The 23,594-nt window shown below is 48.4% G+C and overlaps 1 long non-coding RNA gene across 1 annotated transcript; it reads left to right on the plus strand.

Moving 5' to 3' along the window:
• The first annotated feature begins 1,361 nt into the window (after window positions 1-1,361).
• LOC140525422 (uncharacterized) lies at window positions 1,362-8,151 on the plus strand. Its single transcript, XR_011974035.1, has 2 exons — window positions 1,362-4,241; window positions 4,600-8,151. It is a non-coding gene; the product is annotated as an uncharacterized lncRNA (long non-coding RNA).
• The last annotated feature ends 15,443 nt before the right edge of the window (window positions 8,152-23,594 follow it).

Below are 23,594 nucleotides of genomic sequence, written 5' to 3' on the forward strand. Positions count from 1 at the left end.
AACTTGGAAAGCCCTCAGTACAGTGCCTGGCACATAGTGGGTCTATATAAATGCTGTAAACATCCTCATCACTGTTACTGCTTTCCCAGGATCTGCCTTTTCATCGGCTTAGACAGTTCTCAAGGCAGACCCTTCCACCAGGACAAGAGCTGCAGGCCTTGGGCAGCTTATCCTCTTACAGAGTTGCCTGGGTCTCAGGCAAGTAAAGGCACCAGCTCAGCATCTCCCAGCCAGGATGTGTTAGAGGCAGAATTTGAAACCCAGATCTTCCCACTTTAAAGCCAATTTCTCAGTAATGTATATACATTTATTCTACTCAACCTCCTCGGTCACTACTGTAAGGCACTCTCTCTGCGAGTGCCATCATGAACCTTTCTGCCCCTTCTCCTCGGAGAGATGTGTGAGGGGGGCAGGAAAAGGCCAGGTGCCTCACCTGACTTCCAGAGCCAGCACATGTCAGAGTCTAGGGGTTTCCTTTTGTAGGCAGCCATGTTGCCACGTGGAACATTAGTTGCCTCTGTACTTCATTTCTCTGTGGTCCCCTGGCTAGACTTGGTTTATGAAATTCATTCTTCTGCTTCATGAATTGGAGACTTGGTTACACCCTCTAAGCCCAATGGTACTGGTAAACAGAGAGCTTGGTGTGCAGGGCACTTGAGAATTATAGTTGTTTAAAATAATCTTCAAAATCTTTCATTCCCCATGAGAAGTCAGGGGAAAGAAAGACCTGTCATGATTTTTTTTGACAAAGAGATGAAGAAATTAAGCTTATTTTTGTTTCATTCTTATGGTATGTGGTCCCTTTTTCTTTTTTTGGAGAGGGGAGGAATGGGTAAACTGTGTCTTTTAGCATTGTGCAAAACAGGTTACTTTGGGAAGACCCAGTGACCCCACGGCTGGCCGTTGGCCAACACACCAAGCACTGTGGGAGAAATTCTGGCTTCAATCTGTATTCAGACTCCACAGTTCTTTCTCTGGATGTGGTCAGCATTTTCCATCATAAGACTTAGAGTTGTCTTAGATCCTTGCATTGCTCAGAAGAGTTAAGTTTATCAAAGTCAGTCATCACACAATGCGGCCATTACCATGTACAATGGTCTCCTGGTTCTTCTCAATTCACTCAGTATCAGCTTGTATAAGTCTTTCCAGCTCCCCCTCCCCCTTTTCCTCTTCCTCCCCCTCCTTTTCCTTCCCTTCCCCCTCTTCCTCCTTCTCCTCAGAGGCATGTTGATTGCACCCATCATGAACCATTGAGCTCTTTGGCCTGATGAGGTCTCAGTGGTTGCTTGGTTTAGGATCTGCCTGGGGGCTGAGGCCACAGTGAGTCCTCCCCACTTCCACTCTGCACTCAACAAGTAGTTAGCTGTGTGGCTCGTTGTGCTGCCAGAGCCTGGGGGTTTTGTGTGGCTTTGTGTTCAGGTGGACTCACCAAAGCAAGATTTGGACAATAACGGTGCAGGAGGAATTCCTCCCCCCAAAGTGGCTGGAAGGAGTCCAATCTTCTGGATGCAAAGTGAAACTTCTTGCAGATCTCTGAGGAATACTGTTATTGTTTTGACTGACTTTTCAGTCTGATTTTTGGTGCTCTTTTTATATTCCGATTTTTTCTGGTTTTTCTGTCTCCCTTTCAGTCCCTTCATAATTCATTGATTTTCCTAAATTCTTGTGTAATCAAATTCCAAGTAAGCTGTTTGCTTTTCAGTTTGCACCAAAAGTATGCACACAGTGTTTACCTCCAAAGGCAAGGCTCCTGAAGGGTTGGCAAAGGTGGCTTTTCTGTCTAACATTCTGTCCAGAACCAGGCTACTGCCAAACCACATCCTTGATCTGTGGCAGGTCTTACACTGTTGTTTAAAATCGGGTGGGAAATTAGACTCCAGGGAAGGATGAGGTGAAGAAAGAGAGGCAGCATCCATGTGGATGGACGTTTCCTGGGCCCCTGTGGCACTCAACACAAGTCCCGGAAAAGGGCCCACAGAAAGAAGGGAGAAGGACTATTGCCTTAGGGGGTCATGTTTAATGGGGTTAATTAAGTGGGCTGAATCTCCTGCTTGGGGAGGGTCCCTCTTGGCAAGTGAGCCAGGTCCCTCTCTTGCCATCCGGCAGCACTTTCCAGGCAACAGATTTTTCATCCAGAGGGCCTCTAAGCAGCTCACAAAACTACAGGCATCATCCCCAGATTTTTCATTGCCGATGACTTGTCTGCAAACTACTCTGTGACCCAGGGTGTCTTCCTGATCCAGGTTTTCTTGTCTGGAGACATCGAGCTGGGCCTTTCAGCAGCCTCCGACCCTGGAGGAGCCAATGTCGGGGCCATGGTCCAGGAGGGGCCATGCTCACATGAGTTCTGCAGAGACATCACAAAGGGGACCAGATTCTACTTGGGCCCAAGGAGGGCTCCTCTTTTAGAGGAGAGATAAAAGCTACTTGAAGCACTGATGGGATTGGGTTCCTGAGGCAAAAAAGCAGAACCAAGGAACCAGAGCTAAGCAGAGGGGAGGCGGAGGTCCCCCAAGATGGAACAGCACCTTCTCCACCCATGAAAAGGAAATTACATTCAATGTCATGGCAGGATGAATGTGCTTCCCATGTTCTGGCGGCTGAAAAGCCCAGTGTTAACCTAGAATTTGGAACTAGAGCTGGGAAGGACCTTGGGGGTCACCTGTTGCACTCAACAGAACTGAGGTGTGGGAGTACTAGGTAGCAGCTGCAGAGACAGTTGGAAGCCCCCCACATACACACCATACCAATAATCTTCCTGCCTGCAAGTCAGCCATCCACCCATTGCCCTCTTCAGCCTCCAGGAGACCCCAGTGAGAGCTGTCCAAGGTGGGATGTGCTGAGAGAGAGGATGCCCTGCGGCAAAGGCTGATTGACCACTTCTCTGGGAGGTGGGGCTGCACAGGATGGACCCTGAGGCCCTTCCCAGCTCTGAAACTCCATGACAGATATTCTCTGAATGTTCTTATCAACTCATGAATCAATCAACAAGCTTAGTTTAGGCACTTCTGTGTGCTGAGGACACAGAGGAATTGGCCCTCAGGGAGCTCTCATTCCACGACACCGAAGACAGTCTTTGAGTACTGCCTCAGTCTTGTCTTCTTCAAGCTGAATGTACCCAGTTCTTCTCATGGTCTATATGTGCACATCTTTCTCCTGGACTCACTCTAGATCACGGAAATGTCCTTCCTAAAGCAGGGCAGCCAGAGCTGGAGCCTCCCAAGATGGGTGGACCAGGCAGACACATCATTGCTTGAATTCAGGAAGCCTCCTGCCACAGCCAGCATGATGCATCTGGTGTCCCTCACTCTCAGTGGGGCTCTGGCTCCTCTGGTTATGCCTAGAGCCTCCCACTCTTCTGAAATCACTCATCAAACAGAGGACGGGTCTCATTCAAGCTGACCAAAAAAGCAATCTGAAAAGTCTTCCCCCTAAGCAGAGGACCCTGGTCCCCCTACCTGGGCAGTCGCCTCAGGACAGGCTATGAAATATAGCCACTCTCCATTAATGTCCCTGGCTTCCCCCCAGCACTGGCCTGGAGTCCTGGAGAGTCTCCCTCCTCCCTGATGCCCATGGACTGGAGGCAGCTTTCCTCATGGGTGACTCACCCACAGACTCCATCAGCTTGGAGGCTAACACTGACCACCAACTCATGGGCCATGTGCAGGTCACAGAGTCAGCAAATAACTTTTATGGGCATGACTCTTGTCCTACCCATTCTCTCCTAGAGCCCTTGATTCTTTGGAGCATCAGGCTAGGACTTTACGTTGATCCCTGTAGAACTTCATTCTATTCAGCCCAGACTGGAGGTCTTTGGAGAGGAGTTTTGCCCTCCCAGCTGGGCATCATGGGAAAAATCTGGTGCATGTGTCTTCTGTGCCTTCAGGGCAGATGCTCTGTTTATTGAGGGAGGACAGAGGCCTGTCTCTCTTTAGGCTGCAGAGTGAAGGCTTAACATGGCTCTCAACCTAGAGGGAAGAATACTCATTAAAGTTACATGTTGGAACATCCAACAAAGATCAAACAGCCACATCCTCTTCTGCTGGGTGGGTCATGGTTCTCATTCACGACGGCAAAGATTTCCCAACGGCCCCCAATGGCCCCCACCAGCCTGAAACAGTCATGCTCTGGCAAAGGGATAGGACAGTGGGCATGGGAGACTGCTGCAGTCGAGGAGTCGTGGTTACAGCTGGGACAGTCTTTTAGAAGCCCAGGCTGCTGGAGGAAGGTGCCTGATCCAGGTAGGATTTATTACTGTGCTCTGCAGGGAAGTTTCTTTCTCTGTCTTTCTCTTCCTTTTTCTCTCTCTCGCTCCCTCTCTCTTTCTTTCTGTTTATGATTCCTTTCTCCTTTCCTTCTTTTTTCTCCCTAAAAGGCATGAATAGAGAAAGGGATGCTGGGTTGTGAGGGTGAAGGAAGACACCCCCCTACCCCTACCCCGCCCATTGCTGCCCAGCTTGGGCCTGAAATCCCCTCTTTTATCACTCAGGCTGACAGCTCTCAGTCTCAGAGCCTTCATGGGGAGAAATTCTGAGCTCTCCACACTGAAGTGCTTTTTCAATTACTTATAATTTTGTTATTTTTTCTTTTTCTTCCCAGAATTACCCAGGGGACGCTGAGCAAAGATGAGGCGTATGGAAACTTTCAGCTTTTAAAGGTTCAGATGTTTTCAATTTCTTTGTGGGCAAAATCACAAAACTTCTCAAGTCACTTTTAAACAAGCACTTTCTCACCTCACATAAACTGAAAAATGAGCCAAAGTCATTTATTTGAGCTTGTTTTTTTTTTTTTAATGGAGTGTAGTCCTGAGAAGCCCTCTACCAGGTAGACTTCTGGTGGGCATCTCTTTCCACCTGAATCAGCACATTCTCTCCTCCAAACAGCAGGAAGAAAGATTCCCCAGAGGCAGTCCCTGCTACCACCATCATCACCACTGCCATGGGGGCTCCTCATTCGATCCAGGGCTCCCCTGGCATCTAAGGGTACCCATCCTCCCTCTTTCTGTCTTTACAGGCCCTTCCACTTCCCCATTCGCTGTGGATCTCGATTCTTTCCAGCCCAGTGTCTCCACCCTCTCCAATCTACAGGAATAGACTGTAGTGGCTAGTCCTTAGCCCTCCTCATTAGCACACCTGAGAGGTACCTGAAGCCTGGTTTTACTTCCCTTCTTAGAGCCTCTCACCCCCTCTCACAGCCTCTACACTGCCTGTCCGCCCTGCTGGGGCCCCAGGACCCTTTCCCAAAAGGCTGCTCTCTCAGATGGCTATCAACCAACCTACCAGGGAATAAAAGCTAGAGGGTCGCCTTTCCCAGTAGTATTTGCATTTTAATGACAACTCTTGAAAACCAAAGTCTTCTCCACTCAAAGGAATAAATCGCTAATGGTGGAATTTAAGGCTCGAATGACAGATGAATGGGGAGCTATGGGGAAAGGGATAATAATAGTGCTTTGAGGTGTGCAAAGTGCTTGGCAGATATCATCTCTTTTGGTCCTCACAACAATCCTGTGTTATCATGATGTCCACTGTATAGATGAGAAAACTGAGGCATTCGACCATTTTTAAGTGACTTTGAACTTGACTCTTTCTCTCCAGTCCAGGTTCAGCATTCTCTATCCACTGAGCCACTCAGTTGCCTCCAAGTGAGAGAGCCCTGCCCACTGTCCCTCAGCACTTTGTGGCTGGGCCTATTGAAAAGTGTGTCCCAAGGCTCTTCCCCTCCCCCACCAACCACCAGCTGCTTCAGAGCTGATGGAACCGAGGCTCAGCGTGGGGAGGTTGAGGCACGTTTCCTTTCCTTCCAGGTGGTATTGAATTGGAGGCCCAGCCCCGAAGGGCGTGGCTGCGGAATAGGGCAACGCTTCTTTTTGCATTGAGTCCCAAAATAACCAGGTGGGACCCTCAGCCCAGACGTTGGCCAACACTGTCCATGATCTTAGGGATAGTGGAAGGAGTAAAAGACCCCAGCCCCGCCACAGAGTGGACAACCACCGATGTGGCAGCTGGGGGAGCCCCGAAATAAAAGGCACCCTGAGCCGGGCCTGGAGTCAGGAAGACTCACCTTCTGAGCTCAAATACAGCCTCAGACACTCCACTGACTGTGTCATCCTGGGTAACTCACTTGCCTCTGTTGGCCTCAGTTTCTTCATGGGTACAACGAGCTGGAGAAGGATATGGCAAACCACTCCATTACCTCCGCCAAAAAAACCCCCAATAGGGTCACAAAGAGTCGGATTCGATTGGAAATGATGCAATAACAACGACGACGAGCGTCAGGTGCTGAGGGTGCAAATATAAAAGGGAGCCGGTCCCTGCCCTCAAGGAGTGCACCCTCTCTACACAGAAATCATCCCAGGCCCTTGTTCAATCAATCCAACAAGCATTTCCTACTATGTGCCAGGTACTTCGCTAGGCAACTGGAAACGCGCACACAGTCCGTCCTCGTCCTCAGAAAGATTCCCTTCCAAAGGGGGAAGTGATGGAATATATGTAAATATATGCATAATTTATGCATTTCCAATGTTGTTGGAGAGGGTAAGCAGTCCTGGCAGAAGGTAGGATTCTGGCTGAGTGGAAGGGAGGTGGGGGGGGGGAGAGGGCACTCCCCCAAAGACGGAAGACGACACGTCCTAGGTGTGCGGGACCGTGAGGAGGTCAACGTGTGGCGAGCTTGGGAGAGAAGACCCAGACAACAATGACCTTGACTCCAACCAAGCCTCGAATGCCGAGAATGTTCATCTCCTGAGCAGCGACAAGATCTGAAAGACGCCCTGCGGAGGGGTCGGTTGCAGGCCAGCTTTGGTCGCTGGTCACACACCTGCAGCCTTCAGAGCCGACATCTCAGCTCCTCTGCGTTTGGTGGTGGAGGGGACAGAACCTGCGCCCTTTGTTGTTCGGAAGGACGTGAAGGAACTTTGCAAATGCTGATTGTTATTATCACAGCTATTTAGAGATGAGGAAACTGAAGCCCATGGAGGCTGCACGACTTGCCAGCAAACTCTGGAGATAAGACTCTAACCCTGGACTTGAACCCCTGCTATCCAGGTCCAGGGAGCTTCTCACAGCCATGCATGCCCTCGAGCTTGTAGGAGAGAGGCTTCTAGTCAGGTCAAGGACACCCTGATTAGGATCCAGGTGCAAATCCCAGTGGAGGCGAAGTCTTCTGCACCTGCCAGGCCCTGGAGAGTCTGTATGCTAAATCTGGGAACCAGCTGAGGTGAGGAAAGATTCCCCTGTTAAGTTCATCTCCCGTTCTCCAGGGCCTGTGGCCTTAGGAAGGAAGGGCTTCCGGCCTGTGTCCACAGCCTGTGAGAACAGGAAGTGGCCAGAGGGGCCCAGAGTGAGACCAAAGGATCCCTCCATTGCAGCAGGTAGCCTTGAGACCGAGGACAGAGGCCTGGCTGCTGACCCTGGGGAATCCCACCTATGGGTTCCTGCTGATAGGGGCTGTCCTACAGTGAACTGTGTCACCCCAGGAGACACTGCAGGCCCTCTGAGGCTGGAGGGGCATGGAAGGGGAGGGAGGTACCCACCAGCTCTGTTTCCATATAGAAAGAAACAATATATCTGTATCCTCTGGTCTAGGCCTAAAGAGAAGAATGAACCAAGTGTGGGGCCAAATTTAGGCATCTGGCCTGGTGTGCATGAACCCGGGGAAAGTGAGGCTGGCCATCACCACCCTCTCTCAGGTCCGGGCCCCATCAGCCATGCACCCAAGCAGAACAGTGATAGAGGGGCCCATGAGGAAACCATACTGTGGGTCAGCCATGTGGACATCCTGGCTTTGTGGGCATGGGATGGGTTCTTTCCGGGCAGTACTTGGACCTGAAACATCCTTTCCTCATTCACTGCCAAGTGCGGTGAGCATGACCAGGAGAAGGATCTGTACGAAAACAAGGCAAAAGCTTATTAATGCAGTGACCAGGATTGGAGAAGACCCCTGATAAGGCTTGCTACTCACCCTGGCAGTGGGGATGGCTCAAGATTCAGAAGGAGTGAAACCTTTTGGGCATGGTCAGTAGGGAAATTTGATTTGGCCGCACTGCATATATGCTACAAGGGTTTTGTTTTTCTTTTTTCTTTTAAGTTGGAGAGTGGAGAGGAGAGAAAATAAATACTTGTTTTTAAAATAAAATAAAGAACAAGCCCATAATACAGGAATTATCATGAACTATTTTATAGGGAAAGCAATGGAAACTGAATTCAAGTGAGTTACTTGTTCAGAGTCTCTAAGCTCGGTAAGTGTCTGAGGCAGAATTTAAAGCTCAAGCCTTCTGAGGTCAACACTCCATCCAGTGAGTTCCCCAGGAGCGTCTCTGGCAAACGACCTCGGGGACATACCCTGACTTCTCTCTTTGATTGCCATTGGCATAATATCTCCCCACTCTGCCAAGGCCTGGGAGTGCAGTGAATCCTTTTTGCTGTCAGGAAGCAGTTGATCCAGCTTCAGTCATCACTCACTGGATGGCTGGTGTCCACCTGGATCATCCCTGCAGAGACCCGTAGAACATTAAACACTCCCCAAGTGCATATACTTAATTCAGCTCAATAAACATTTCTTAAGCATCTCCTCTATGCCAAGCACCATGCTAAGTGCTGGGATATGAATGAGAAAAACAAAGGTAGTCCAAACTGAGGATTCCAATTTGGCATCCTCAGTCCAATAATCCCCATCAAGATGGAAGGTTCTGGAAGATGTTCGCCAGCCCATTGCAGTGGCCTTTGTGGCCAAGTCCAGAGCTGAAAGACCAGCAAGGAAGGTCATTGCTACAAACAGTATGCTCTTGGCATGGTCACATTCTGTGAAAGGAGGGATGGTTTTGCCTTTCACACAGAAAGGGTGCTTGGTTGGGAGTCAAGAGATCTGGGTTCAGATCCCACCCCAGACACTAGCTGACCCTAAGCAAGTCATTTCATCTGTACAAACCTCAGTTTTCTCATCTATAAAACACCCCACTGTCCTCACAGGGTCATGGGGAAGTGAGTGTTTTGCCAACCTCAAAAGGCCTCTAGAAACAGGAGTTAAAATTGTTCCATCATAAGATTATAGTTTAGATTTGGGCAACATCTTTCATTAGAGTGGCCAGGACATAATCTTCGAATTTCAGACTTCTTTTGAAAAAACAACAACAGAAGAAGGTTTGAAGTGCCACTATGGACCACAGACGCTGTGAAATGGTCATTTGAGCATGGTGCTGAGAAGGGCTTCCTACTCTTCCGCTCTCACAGCATGGTCATATTTCATCATGTGCATGGACCATGACCTGTTAACCTTTCCCAGATGGATAGGCATCCCCTTTGCTTCCAGAGCTTTGCTACAACAGAGGGCTCCAGTCTCTTTCCTCTCTCTCATGGATTTGGGTCACATGGCTAGCAGCAGGAGCTCTGGGTCAGAGCAGAAGAATGGCTTTCCCAGAGTGGTTGGACCACTTCTCACTTCAGGAATGGTGCATTCCCTGCCCTCCAGTGTCGGCCCCCTCTTGCCATCTGTGTCATTTTTCTGGATGAGGCTGGGAACCCTAACTTGGGGTTCTCTCATTTAGTTTTCCATCTTTTCTAGGGTTTGGCATTCCCAGATTCCCCCATGATAGCCAATCACACAGGCTCTCCACCAACATCACTGGGAACGTCAGTTCTTGACATTCTGGAGAGGGGCTGAGGCCAAATTCCAGCCAATTGTTTTCCATCCTGACTGTGGTCTACTTTCTTGCTAGGTTTGCATAATTGAAAGCTGCTTTAAGATTGGCTCCTCTCTCCTCAAGTTCCTGAGATTCCTGTGGATGTCCCTTGTCTTCAAAAACAAAATGCTTAGACTGGCTGGAAAACGGAATCCTCTGTTTCTTAATTTGGGGGATAGCATGTTCTGTCTCCTACCTGCAGCATCCCTCCAGGGCTCCTTCTCAGTTCCCAGTGGCATGGGTAGTCTGGGTGCCCAGGTGAGATAACCGAATAACTCTTGCCTTAGGGTTCTGAGGGTAACTCCGAAGGTGCACACCCACCTGATGTGTTCTCCACCTCAGCTAGCCAGTCAATTAGCTTTTTAAAGGGGATTATTTGTTGAGATGGTATAGTAAGAACAGTTGATATTAAAACATCCTCCCCAAAGTCTGGGGCATATTCGCACAAAAGTCCCATAAAGTCCATGAAAAAGTTGGCTCAAATTTATGGTGAAAGGCAAAGTCTTTTTGTGGCATTTTCATCAAGTTCCATGGATGTGTGTATGTGTGGGGGGCTGTGGGAGGGGGGTATAGGTGAGATTCCCTGCTGGGCTCCAAAGGTCAGAGCCAGTGGAGAGCCCCAAAGACACATTTCTCTCCACTCGAAGAAGGGCATGTGCCCCAAAGGCCTCCTTTCCTCAGTTTGCCTACTTGGTCCTCCTTCAGCCCCTGCTTGGATGCCTTCTTTGCTGCTGGTCCAGCCTCTCTGATAACTCAGTCAAGGGAGAGAACCACTGTGACATTCCTTCCGTCTCGGATCACCCCCCCCCCCACCATTTTGCTTCCTTCTGGCTCCAGGCTTGGCTCCTCCAGTGGCTTTCAGAGTTTCACAGCCTTCCTATGTGAAAGGTCTCTGCTCTCCTGGACTCAGAAATCCTTCTAATTCTTTCCACAAACCTCCATACACTAAGTCACCTAACATCATCCCCAAGAGATCAAGCCCTTTTCTCATTTAACCTTGCTTTCTCCTCTAAGAAACTGATTTCCTACTTCAATCAAACAGGTGTTGGTACCTGCTAAGAGGATCAGGGCATAGAGTCTCTCTTGCTGTGTTTCATTTCTCAGTTTTGTGGAAAATCTTGTTTAATCTGAATTGAGATATAGGCTACTTTTCCTCTAGTCTGCTTTTCTATTGGCACTCAAAAAAAAAAATCACCTCCACCTTGTTGTGTTTTGAAGCTTTGCAATGAGGTGTCTAGGGGAGCTGGATTGGAGGCTTATCTTTGTTGGCATCCCAGGAATTCTGTCCAATTGGCAGAATTGGGATAGTCTGTCCTTATTACTCAGTAGTGCTAGAAAATTGAGGATAATTTCCAGAAACTCAGCAGTCAGTCTTTTCTTCCTCAAAGCTTTGGGAAAATCTGTTCCTTCTCCAACTCTCCCTGTTTGATCCTCCACACCCATCTTTTTCATCTGTGTAGATTCTAGTTATTTAACTAGAAAAATGGCTTTTTGGCTTATTTTTCTGTTTTCTGCTCTGGTTCCCCAGTGAGGGGAAAATATTGTCTTTCACTGAGTCTGTTGCTTTGTTTACATTTCCAACTGATATTTCCAAACTCTTGAGTTTCATCATGATCCCATCCTGAGTCTTCTTCATCATCCTCAGGTCTTTTTTTCTCCAGTCTTGTGTTTTTGCTAGTCTCATTTTTCCCTTCGATTTCTTCAGGGTTCCCCTCACTTACTTGATCATAGCCTGAAGAAATATGAATTGCATTTCTGTAGCCGCATACTTTTGTCAAGGATGCTTTCTTCTCATCTTTCTGACTTCACTGCTCTCAATCCATAATATTTCTCAGTGCTTCTTGGTCCAATTCTTTCAACAGTTTTCTAAAACCCCTCCTCTTTTGAGTGTTTAGATTTGGCTATTTTGAGGGAATGATTGAGGCCCACTTTTCTCCTTTTATTTGCTTGTTTGTTTGTTTGGGGGAAAGGGGACCCTTTCTAGCATTGAGCCTTTGTCCATAGAACTGGAGGAGCTTGAGGGTTACTCCTCTCCAGAAAAGAGGAGCCTGAGCTAGGCACTGGACCACTTGGCATCTGGTTCTGGCTCAACCCTGAATTTGCTGTGTGGCCTTGGGGGCATGTTAAGGGTGATAAACCCATCCTTAGATTCAGGTGCCCCTTAAAAATTCCAGATCTGTGTCTGAGAGTGGTGCATTATTCTGTTATTCAGCTCCCTTCCCCTCTCACTACACCCTCACAAAGTGGAAGGACAATGCAGAGAGACTTGGGACATTCGGGAGAGAAGAGATTGTCCAGGTAGGGTTAGCACACTCCTTCCCCAAAGGCTGGTTCTCTGTGCATGGTGTCCCACTGCCTAGGAACCATTAAATAGGAATTGTGGTGATTTCTCAGCTCCTCTGAGGCTTTCAGGTTTGATATTCTCTGACCAGAGTGTCAACATGGTGCTGAGAAGTGCAACAAATGTTACTGTCCCCCCTTTAGAGATGGAGCCACCAGGGCTCCTAAGGCCCCCACAGCCAGTAACACACAGAGGCAGGTCCTGAGCCACATCCCTCCTACATTCAGGCCCATCCTCTTTCCACTCTAACTTGGCTCTCTGGGAGCACAGAAGAAGTGCCCCTTGCCCTCCTTGCAGGAACACAGAGATGAAGGTCCCCCAAGACCTAATAGGATCCCTGGTCCAACATGCCCTCCAGGACTACAACCCAGACAGAGACTAGCCATGTCCAAAACCCCCTTCTGGTTCAGACCCTCAGAAGTGAGGGTCACTATAGATGCAGAAAAAGTTTTTGACAAAATACAACACCTATTCCTATTAAACACACTAGATAGCCTGCCTTAAAATGATAAGTAGCCTTTACCTAAAACCTTCAGCAAGTATTATATGTAATGGGAATAAGCTAGATGCATTTCTAATAAGATTGGGGGTGAAACAAGGATGTCCATTATCACCACTGTTATTCAATATGGTACTAGAAATGTTAGCTTTAGCAATAAGAGAAGAAAAAGAAATTTAAGGAATTAGAATAGGCAAAGAAGAAATTGAGTTATCACTCTTTGCAGATGATATGATGGTATACTGAGAGAATTCTAGAGATTCAAGTAAAAAACTACTTGAAATAAAAAACAACTTTAGCAAAGTGGTAGGACGTAAAATAGACTCACATGTATCATCGGCATTACTATATATTACTAACAAAGCCCAACAGCAACTGATAGAAAGAGAAATTACATTTAAAGTTACTGTAGACATTATAAAATATTTGGGAGTCTACCTGCCAAAACAAACCCAGGAACTATATGAACGCAATTACAAAATACTTCAAATAAAATAAAATCTAAATAATTGGAAAAACAACAGTTGCTAATAGGTAGGCCAAGCTAATATAATGAAAATGACAATTCTATCTAAATCAATTCACTTATTCAGTGCCATACCAATCAACCTACCAAAAAATTTCTTCCTAGAGCTAGAAAAATAATATCAAAATTCATCTGGAAGAATAAAAGATCCAGAACATCAAAGGAATTAATGAAAAGACATGCTAGAGAAGGAAGTCTATCCATACCAGATCTTAAATTGTATTACGAAGCAACAATCATCAAAATTACTTGGTACTGGCTAAGAAATAGAGGGGTAGATCAGCGGAATAGGTTAGGTACACAAGCACAGTCCTCAATGATTATAGCCATCTACTGTTTGATAAACCCAAAGGCCTCAGCTTCTGGGGTAATTCTGTCACAATTTGACAAAAACTGCTGGGAAAATTGGAAAATAATATGGCAGAAACTGGGCATAAATCAATGCTTGACACTGTATATCAAAATAAAGTCCAAATGAGTACATAATTTAGATATAAAGGCTGATTCTAAAAATAAATTAGGGGAGCAAGGAACATTTGTTGGTCAGATTTATGGAGAATGAAGGAATTTATGACCAAACAAGAGGTAGAAAACATTATGAAATGCAAAATGGATATTTTTTATTACATTAAATTAAAAAGTTTTTGCACAAACAAAGCCAAAGCAACCAAGATTAGAAGGGAAGTAGGAAACTGGGAAAGAATTTTTACAATTAATGTCTGTGATAAAGGCCTCATTTCTAAAATATGTAGAGAACTGAGTCAAATTTACAAGAATACAAGTCATTCCTCAATTGATAAGTGGTCAAAGTATATGAACAGGCAGTTTTCAGAGAAGAAATTAAAGCTACCTACAGTCATCTGAAAAAATGCTCTAAATCATTACTGATTAGAGAGAAGCAAATCAAAACAACTCTGAGGTACCACATCACACTTATCAGATTGGCTAACATGCCAAAACAGGAAAATGATAAATTTTGGAGAAGATGTGGGAGAGCTGGAACACCAATTCACTGTTGGTGGAGTTGTGAGTTGATCCAACCATTCTGGAAAGCAATTTGGAACTATGCCCAAAGGGGTATAAAAATGTGCATACCCTTTGACCCAGCAATACCACTTCTAGGGTTGTATCCCAAAGAGATCATAAAAATGGGAAAAGGATCCACATGTACAAAAATATTTATAGCAGCTCTTTTTGTGGTGGATAAGAACTAAAAATTGAGAGGATGTTGATCAGTTGGGGAATGACTGAACAAGTTGTGGTGTATGAATGTAATGGAATATTACTGTGCTATAAGAAATGATGAACAGATGAACTTCAGAAAAACCTGGAAAGACTTATATGAACTGATGCTGAGTGAAGTGAGAAGAAGTAGGAGAACATTATACACAGTAACTGCCACAGTACGCGATGACTGATTTTGATAGATTTAACCCTTCTCAGAAATACAAGGACCTAAAACATTCCCAAAGGACTCTTGAGGCAAAATGCCATCCACCTCCAGAGAAAGAACTATGGAGTTGGAATGCAGAATGAAGCAGACTATTTTCTTTTTTGTTTCATTTTGTTTTGTTTATTTCTCATGGTTTCTCCCATTCGTTTTAATTGTTTTATGCAACATGATTAATGTGAAAGTGTGTTTAATAAGCAGGTATCTATAGAGCTTATATCAGATTGCGTGTCATCTTGGGGAGAGGGGGAGAAAATTTAAAACTTATGGAAGTGACTGTTGAAAATTAAAAATAAATAAATTAGTCATTTTTTAAAAAAGAAGTGAAGGCCACAGCTGGGTAAGAGTGGGGGGACCCTGAATGGACATGGGGAGGCATCTCAACCCTCCTTGCTGGTGGATCTCCAGCTCCACTCTGGGGACCAGTTTCAGGATCACCAGCCCCAAGCCTATTGACAGCATGGGAAAAGTCAAAGCCAATGGCAACAGCCCAGATTAGGCCCTTTCCTAAGGTGGGTCAAGAGAACAGGGTCTGCATCTCAGGGTGTAAATAAAGCAGGGAGCTAGGTGGCCAAGGTAAGTAGTTCTTTGGCTCCACCAGATTGCCGAGCCAGGTAGAGGGGCTCTTCTGGATTGAGCCCATGACAGGCACCCAAGGCAGCTTTGCCCCCACTGGGCTCTTGCAAAGCCTGGTCTGAGGAGAGAGTTATGGTCTTGGCCTTGGGGCATTGCCATCAAGCACTGGGGGGCAAGAAGAAGGGACATGGGGACCAGGGGCCTCTGGGCAGGGATTCTGCCCTTAAGGAGCAGCCCCCAAAACACAACCTCTCCAAGAGAAGCCATTTTTCCTCCCTGCTGTTCTTTTGTTGTCTGAATGACATTTTCCAGACCTGAGTCAGGGTCTTCTAGCATCTCACAAGCAGCATCTTCTCCAGAGTCTGAGACACAGACCAGAAGTAATACCACCTCCCCCCCCCAAAAAAAATATTTAGGTCTAGCCTGGCAACAGGAATTTCCCCATAAACCTCCACAAGGCCCTGAGAGATTGCCTAACCGACTCATCAACAATCACATATTAGGTGTTTACTGTGTGCTGGACTCTGGGACTAGAGAGACCACATAAAGAAAGAAGCCCTGCCCTGGGGAGGGTCCATTCTACCAGGGGAGCCAGTGTGGACATATAGACCTTAGGCCAACTTTCATGTTGACACACATGGAAACCCAAGCCCAGGAGCAGGGAAGGGGCTTACCCAGAGTCACACAGGAGTGAGCAGGGCCTGGAACTCAGGGCCAGCCCTCCCCCTCTGCCCCATTTCACCAGTCCTGCTCTCTCTGTATCTAGGAATCTCTCATTAGTGTTGGAGTCTGGAGGGCAGCATGGATGGGCCACCCCATTCGGGAACACAAGGGTGGTGAGGATGTTAGAGAAATTGGAGTTCTTTGGATTCAAAGGAAGAAAACCCCAGGAGAGGCCCACAAGAGCTTTCTCCAGGTTTATCTCAGAAGATGGAGGATGGAGGAGGGAGGATGTAGGGGGAAGGAGGTAGGGTGAAGCAGGGAGGAGAGAGGATTATTCCTCTCTCCTCTCAGATACCCAGGGAACCCAGAAAAGGGGATTGAGTTGCAGCCAGGGCATTTAGGGAAGATTTGCCTGAGCCAGAACACCTTGAACTAGTCCCTAGTTAGCTGACTAACTGGTCACTGGATTTAGGTGGCTCTGGAGGAGAAGTGAGGCTGGTGATTTGCACAGCCCTCCCTCACTCAAAACAAAGTCAAGTGCAAGTCATGTCATCATTTCTCTGATAGCGTGGTCTTCTTCATCAACGAAGGACATACACGGTTTAGCTACTGATTGAGCATATTGAGTTCACCTGTAAAATGAGAGTCTTGGCCTTTTAGGGTAAGGGCTTAGCCCCCACAACTTCCCCATCCCTCTCTGGAGGTAATAAAGGGGTTGTGTGTGCAAGGCCTCTGCACGGGGTGCTGGGTGCTGGGCTGTTGAGCCATTAGGCGCTGGTCCAGCAGGCGCTGAGCAGCTGAGCTTCACTTCTACCCCTCTCTGTCTATTGGCACCCCTCCTTCCCACCCTCCCCCCTTCAAAGGCATTTGCAGTGTCTCTGTCGCAGGCAGACCTGTTTCTCTGCCCACACAAAGTCTGAAACAACTTATTTTGTTACTTTGTTGGAAAAAATCCACTGGGAAAATGGCTGCCCATCCAAAATCAACATTTTAGCCCAGGAACAGCTCTGATGCCAGCCACTTCTTTCTGTGGGCCAATGACAAGGAATCTCGCTGCAGATGTTTCCCTGCTGATGGGTTAGGGGCTATGGGAAATTGGCCTTCAGTTCTTCCTGTAGTCCCTGGTAGCCCTGACACCCTCAAGTTGGCACTCAGAGGCCTATACTGAAAACAACAACAGGGGAGTCTTCCTGAGGCCCTGCCCTGGGGCAAGAACATAACCCAAGACAGACTCTATCCATATCCTTGAAGTACGATGGAAATGGGAGACAGCCTCCACATACAGGGACTGTATCCAAGCCCCGGAGGCCCCTGGAGCCTTTGCCAAGAGAGGCCCAGAACAGAAGGCCCTTGGCTGCCTCCTCACCCACCTCCTGGCCCATCTCCTCACTCTCTGGTCACTTGCTGAGTGGGTGAGGCTCCAGAGGACATCTGGGGCTCAAGGTGAGAGTGGCACCAATTGGAGGGAGGAGGTGGTTGATCTTGGGATGAACAACTCTCACTCTTAATGATGGTAAAAAGGGGGTGTTCTGGATTGCAGGCGACACTGAAGCAAAATCTGCGAACAAGTTGATTTGGCTGCAGCCCTTCCCCATCCTGGGTACCTTCTCATGGACTCTCATTAGCTTGTCAATGTCCTCCTCAAGTTTGACCCCCAGAACTGAACTGAGTGCTTGAAATGTCCTTGAATGGGACCAATTGCATGGCAACTCTTGGGGTGCTGGAGCAGATCTCCAAGAGGTCCAACAGGCTCCCTGGGAATGCCATGTGGGTTGGTACCAAGCAACCCATTAGATTTTTCTAAGGGTTCAATAAACCCAAATGAGCTCTTAAGATTTAGAACTGATAGGGACCCTAGAAATTGCTAACCCTCATTCCAGATGAGGTAGCTAAGGTTTCCCCAAGCTTATATAGGAAATAAGTAGTAGATGTGGGATTTGAACACAGATCTCAGGATTCCAAATCCAGCACTCTCTGAAAGTACTCAGAGGGAACCATCATGTTCTGTCTTCCTGAGGCAGTCACTATCTCACACACACTTGGATTCTGAGTTTTCTCTCCATCTGTGCAGGTGCCCCTGGCCAAAGCTATAGCCTTTCTTAGCATTCTAGGACAAGAATCCACTATCTGTGAAAAGCAGATGTCTCTCCTGCTTCTGAAAAGGGCCATCCTGAAAACCTTGGCCATGAAAAGAGAGCCAATCTGTTGTCCTTCCTCAGGAGGCCCAAGAAGGGTTACCAAGCCCAAGGACCAAAGTCCTTGTCCAAAGAGATGGGCTTGGTCATTCTCCTTTGTCCAGAAGTCACCAAGTTGGCCCTTTCTTCTGGGGTAGCCTTGCTGTTATCCATCATCCTTTCTGTACAATCGTGGAGCATCTTTCTACATCAATAGTCTCTGATAAGTCTTCTCCCCCTGGCCTGGGGACACTTCACTTCTCATGTCATCCTGAAGAAGTGTAGGTCTAATGGACAGATCTGTGGGGTTGCTACTAACTCCCTGTGTGACCTTGGGCAAGTCATGCAGCTTCTGTTTGCTTCAGTTTCCTTCTCTGTAAAATGGGGGAGGGATGTTCCACTCTGGGGTCCTCACCAGTCCTAATTCTAGTGTCTGATGATGACTTTGGCTAAGAACCTCTCCTGCTCTAGGTGGCTCCTGAGGCTGTCCCAGCTCTCAGTCCAGGGTCCAGTGTTCTCAACATTTCATGTTCTAGTGGTACAGCTGAAATTAATCCTTCTCTGACATTCTCTTGCAGCACATGGTGACCAAGGAAGGTCCAGGGCTCCCAGCTATCTATATGCAGGATTCAGGCCAGGGATCATTTCAGGCCCACTTTGTTCCCATCTCTAGGCCAGCAGTGCTGATACCCCTTGTGGTGGCCACAGGTCTCAGGGCAGTCACCAGGTCTAGGGAGACAGCAGGGGAGGGAACAGAGGAGGAACAGGATCCTTGGGCTGCCACCCAAGAGTGGGGTGAGGGCATGTGGGAAGCAATGGTGAAGGCCCAGAGGCAGGAGGGGGAGCACCCAGACAGCCAGGAAGGACCAGATGCCAGAAGAGTTTCACAGAGCACACAGAGGGCAGCCAGCCCCAGAGGCCATAGGGAACCAGGGGAGTTTACTGAGCACTAGCAGAGCTGTTTCTTGGGGAAAGTCAATCACTTTGACAGGTGTTCGGAGGAGAGGTTGGAATGGGAAGAAGGGGGGGGCAGTGATACCTTGAAGAGCTCTCTGTAACAGGCCAGATGAGAGGTGACCAGGGTCTGTGCTGTGGCCACAGCTCTGTCAAAAGAAAGAAGGGGACAAAGAAGGGGATGAAGGAGAAAGAGACTGGGGATGGAGGGGAAGCTCCTGGAGTCATCTGAATGGAGATAGGAAGATGGAAAGGCATCCAAGATGACGCTAAGGGTCCATGGGCGGGGGGCAGGAGGATGATGGGACCACTTCATGGGGGAAGAGGAGCAGGGCGAGGAGGGTCTACACCCAAAGTTTTTTCCACTGCACCACACTGCCTTTGAAAATCATCAATCAGCTGGTATTTATGAAGTGCTTGCTGGGTGCTAGGCATGATTTTAGGTGCTCAGGATCCAAAGGAACAACATGTCCACATAGATATACAAAAAGATATGTTAATAGTAGGGAGGGAAGAGGCTGTGGGAGCTAGGCAGGAAGAGGTGGGGCTACCATTTTGGACAGCGTCCAAAGCCTTAGCAGGTGCCCAAAGCCTTAGCAGGTGCCCATGGGCTCAAACAAGGCTGTTCAAGGGCCTTAGTTCATAGCCCAGAGCTTAGACCACTTTGTGTTTTGAGGCTGAGGGGAGACGATGCTGTCAAGGCCAAGGAAAGAATGCACACCTCCAAGAGCTGCCTGATTCCGGTTGATCTCAAGCAGACATTCAGCTGGCAAACAGACTTTTCTGTTCCTTTCGGGGATGAAAACTGTTGGCCACGTGCCTGGCTCTCGACCAGGCAGCCCCTCTCCTCCGGCTCTCCTTGGCACCTGACTAGTCAAAGGAGCATCTGCTTGATCCTCTTGGGGCTTGGCTCTTTTCCCTTCAGAGGACACTCAGTAAGAGATGACAAGAGTCTCCATAATATATGTGACATGTACATGCCTGCCTTGCACATGTGTTTACTCATGTACCTATTGTCTGTATCTTGCATGGGATCCTTTGATTGCCTTGATTTTAAGCAGCCAATCTTTTCCCAGGGAATGGGATTCTAAGGCTGTGCCTGAACTAAAATGACAGTATCTATGCTGCACATACCAGATGGGCCCTGGAAGCCCAGGGTTTTGTCCCAGCTGTTGGCTCCTGATCTGGGTGCCAATCTAGTGTCTTCGAGGGCTCAGGGCCTTCCTGAGTGCTTCAGGCTCACTCCCTCCACTTGAGACCAGCTCTCAGTTTTCCAAGGAATCAGTGACCCACTGTTCGAACTGTGACCCCGGGGGCTTCCACCCCACCCCTACCCCCAACGGCTGACCAGGTGGAAGCTTCCTGCTCCCTGCCCTCCTCTGACAGTCTCAGGACACTGCAGGCCCCAGATAACCTCAGCATCCCCACAGGTGAAGATGGGAAGAAGGCTCGGGATGAGGAATGAGACCGGAGAGCCCTAAAGTGCACTGTCTGAATGTGCACCACTCAGTGGAATGATTTCAATGAGTCTGGAGTCTTCCCCCTGAGGCCAAGTCCCTCATTGGACAGAAGCAGAGACCCAAGTAGGGGCCTGTGTGCCCAGGACCACACAGGAAATGAGCGGTAGGGACTAGCTTCGAATCCCGGTCCTAACTAGAGGACTGTGCCTAGCCACCTCCCAGAAATTGCATGGTGCCTGTCCCCTTGGGGCATGTGAGCAGGTGCCAGAGGCAGACGGGGAGACTCCATGCACTGGGGAGCAGGGGGGGCTCAGGAAGGCTAGGGGTCAAGGGATGCCCTGAAGAGGGGCCTCGCACCCTGCACTGTACAACCTCATACTGGTCAGAAGCTGCTCGTGAACTTCCTGCCTCCAAAAACTTCCCACTTTGCCTCAGATCTGGCTGTACTGACCTCATCCTTCTCAGGGGCTGTCTGTCTGTCTGTCTGTCTGTCCGACCGTCGGCCCGTCTGAACAAAGACTTCCAGCCAACCCCCAGCTGCTATTTTCTCCCTGTGTGATCTCAGGCATGTGACTTCCCTTCTCTAGACCTCAGCTTTCTCATTTGTGAAATGGGAGAGGAGGCGCGCCGGAAGGAGGACCAGGGTGCTAGGAGGCCGTCCCCTCGGCCATCTCCAGAGCGGGCAGCTCCCAGACCACATCCTTCCCATCTCGGACTCCTGGCTTCCCAGCTGTGGGCTCTTGAAGCTGGGATGCCTCACATTTCTCAGGTCTGATTGGTAGGCTCGGGTGGCCAATGGCCGCGTCCTGAGCCCAGACCCTCCCCTGTGTTGGTTGCCCAGACCAGAAGAATGCAAGTCTCCTGCCATGGGCGCGGTGGACTGTGACCTCCATCTCATTCTAAGTGCGCATCAGAGCAGGAAGCAGTCTTTCTCCCTCAAAGGAACAACACTACCCCGCCACACCACTGGGCCTCGATTTTACCTTTCGGTCTGGAGGACGCCGCCTTGCTTTCCCCTGCTGGGGCTACTGCCCTGTCTTGGCACCTCAGCAGTCTGGGACCTGGCTTGGGACTGAGGAGTCCAACTTCCCCTCGCCTCGCTTTTCTCCATAAAAACCCAAATAACTTCAAGTGCTGAATTCCTGAGGCTAAAAATAAAACTGTAAACCAGCTAAGGCACAAAGCCCAGGGCGAGATCTCCCATGACTGCGGCAGCCCCTTTGCAGACAGGCTCTTGGACCGGAAAACCTGCAGCGTCCCTCCAGAGCAGGGCAAAGGGCGGCTGCGATTTTTCAGACACCGCCTGCTTAAAACCCACTACCTTTCATTTCACCATCTCCCAGGCATGGGAGCAAGGCAAAGGCGTCCTCCCTGGCACGTCCGAAAAAGACCCCCGAGAATAACCCGAGAAAGATTCCCCTGCGAAAGCAAAGGAGATTCCAAAGAGACCGAATGAATTAGAAATAAGACCTGGTGAGCAGTGCAGGTTCACCAGGGTGCCAGAGGAAGGAGGAGTGGAGAGCGTTTGGGTGGAGATCCACAGAGGCAGGAATACAAAAGGGTTTTTACCGCTTACCTGGGCAGAACAGATCAAGAGCTTGGAAAACACATCACAGGCCTGGCACACAATGTAGGGAACTTCAATTATATAGATAGCTGCTGGACTGCACTTCCTCTGTCTCTCTTTGTCTGTCTATCTCTCTCCCTCTCCCCCCTCTTTCTCAGTGTCTCCGTCTCTCTCTGGAAGAAAAAGAATGAAAACACAAATGTTATGCTTACCACATCTTTCTCAGGAGCCTGAGGCCAGGAGCAGACTTTGTCAAAGTTAAAGTCCTCTGAACCAGAGACAAAAGGGTGCTCATCGGTTGCAGAACAAGTTCTAGAAGACCAACCATAATGCAAGATGACTGGGCTATAAGAAAGGACAAAAGGGACGGCCCCCAGAGATACTTAGAAAGACTTAGTCAAACGGAGGAGGCCGGAGAAGTGAGCAGAACCAGAGAACCATTCAGAACGTGACAGCATCGTGGTACAAAACACCACCCCTGTGGCGCCAGTGCAGTGGGATGAAGCCGGCTCCCCACCTCCCGTCAGAGACACACGTTTTGGACATGGACAATATGAGAATTTATTTGGTTGATTAGTTGATGTTGGTTACAAGGGTTGGGGTGGTTTTTTTCATTTTCTCAGTAAAGGGAGGAGATGGGAGCAAAATAAAATAAATATTTGTTTATTAAAAATTAATTTAAAAAACCCTAAAGTCCTAAAGAAATGGAATCTGCCTCTGCTAAGATGGTGTGATCCCTCAGTGGGCCAGCTGTTGTCTATGCTGCCTCAGGTTTGGCCAGAAGGGCAGATGAGGAGGCCAAGCAGCTGCCTCTCCTTCCCAATTCTGCTGTCTTCCATCTCTCATTATAGACCACCTTGGTTCTCTGACTCTTGACTTACTCTCACAATGAATGCTCAAGAAATGGGGGCGCCCAATTGTCTTTAGACCCTCTCCTGGATCACAGGGTCTGACATGTTGTCAGCTAAAACCTTTTGTTCTCAGAGCGTGCCCATGGATTCTTCCCAGGCCAAGTAAGCCCTGATTCAATTTGGCAAAAATATATTAAGCACCTACTGTGTGCCCAGACAGCAAGCAGGCCTCAGGGAGACAAATCAGAAGACCCTGTCCTCAAGCAGCTTCTATTTTCCTGGGAGAACAAACATGCATTGGCTCTCCTCCAGTTAAATAAATCATCCTCATTTGCAAAACTCCTTATATCTTCTCCACAAATGGGAGAGAGACGCTGGGTCTATGAGCCTGCAGAGACATTTTTGAATTCCTCATGATCCTGTCCTTAGAGCTTGCTGCAGCAGTCCCTGACTTCAGGTGACTTCCTGACCCTGAAGAGGGACTGGAAGCAGACCTCCCTGGAGCGCTTTGCTGGTGTCTGGTATGCTTGCATCTGTACAGCACAGCCAGCTCTCCTGGGTCTGCCAGCAAACCCAGGCAAGCTATTCGAAGGAGGAGGAGGAGGATGGGGCAGGGAAGCTGGGTCAACCACCATACTGGTGCTTATGCAGGGCTCCAGTCTCTCTTTCCCATCTCACACTGGTCTTACCCCAGTTCTCCCTAGATGCTTCTCCAAAGGTGTATTGGGCTCTCCCACCCCATTCAAGGACCCCATGAACAGAGGACAGGCTGCCCAGTGCCCAGCCAGTCTTGGGTGAGATCACCCAAGAAGGAATGCCCATGCAACCAAAGTCAGACTTTCAGAGGAAGGTTCTCT

Source organism: Notamacropus eugenii, chromosome 2 (genome assembly GCF_028372415.1).
Source record: "Notamacropus eugenii isolate mMacEug1 chromosome 2, mMacEug1.pri_v2, whole genome shotgun sequence".
NCBI lineage: Eukaryota > Metazoa > Chordata > Mammalia > Diprotodontia > Macropodidae > Notamacropus > Notamacropus eugenii.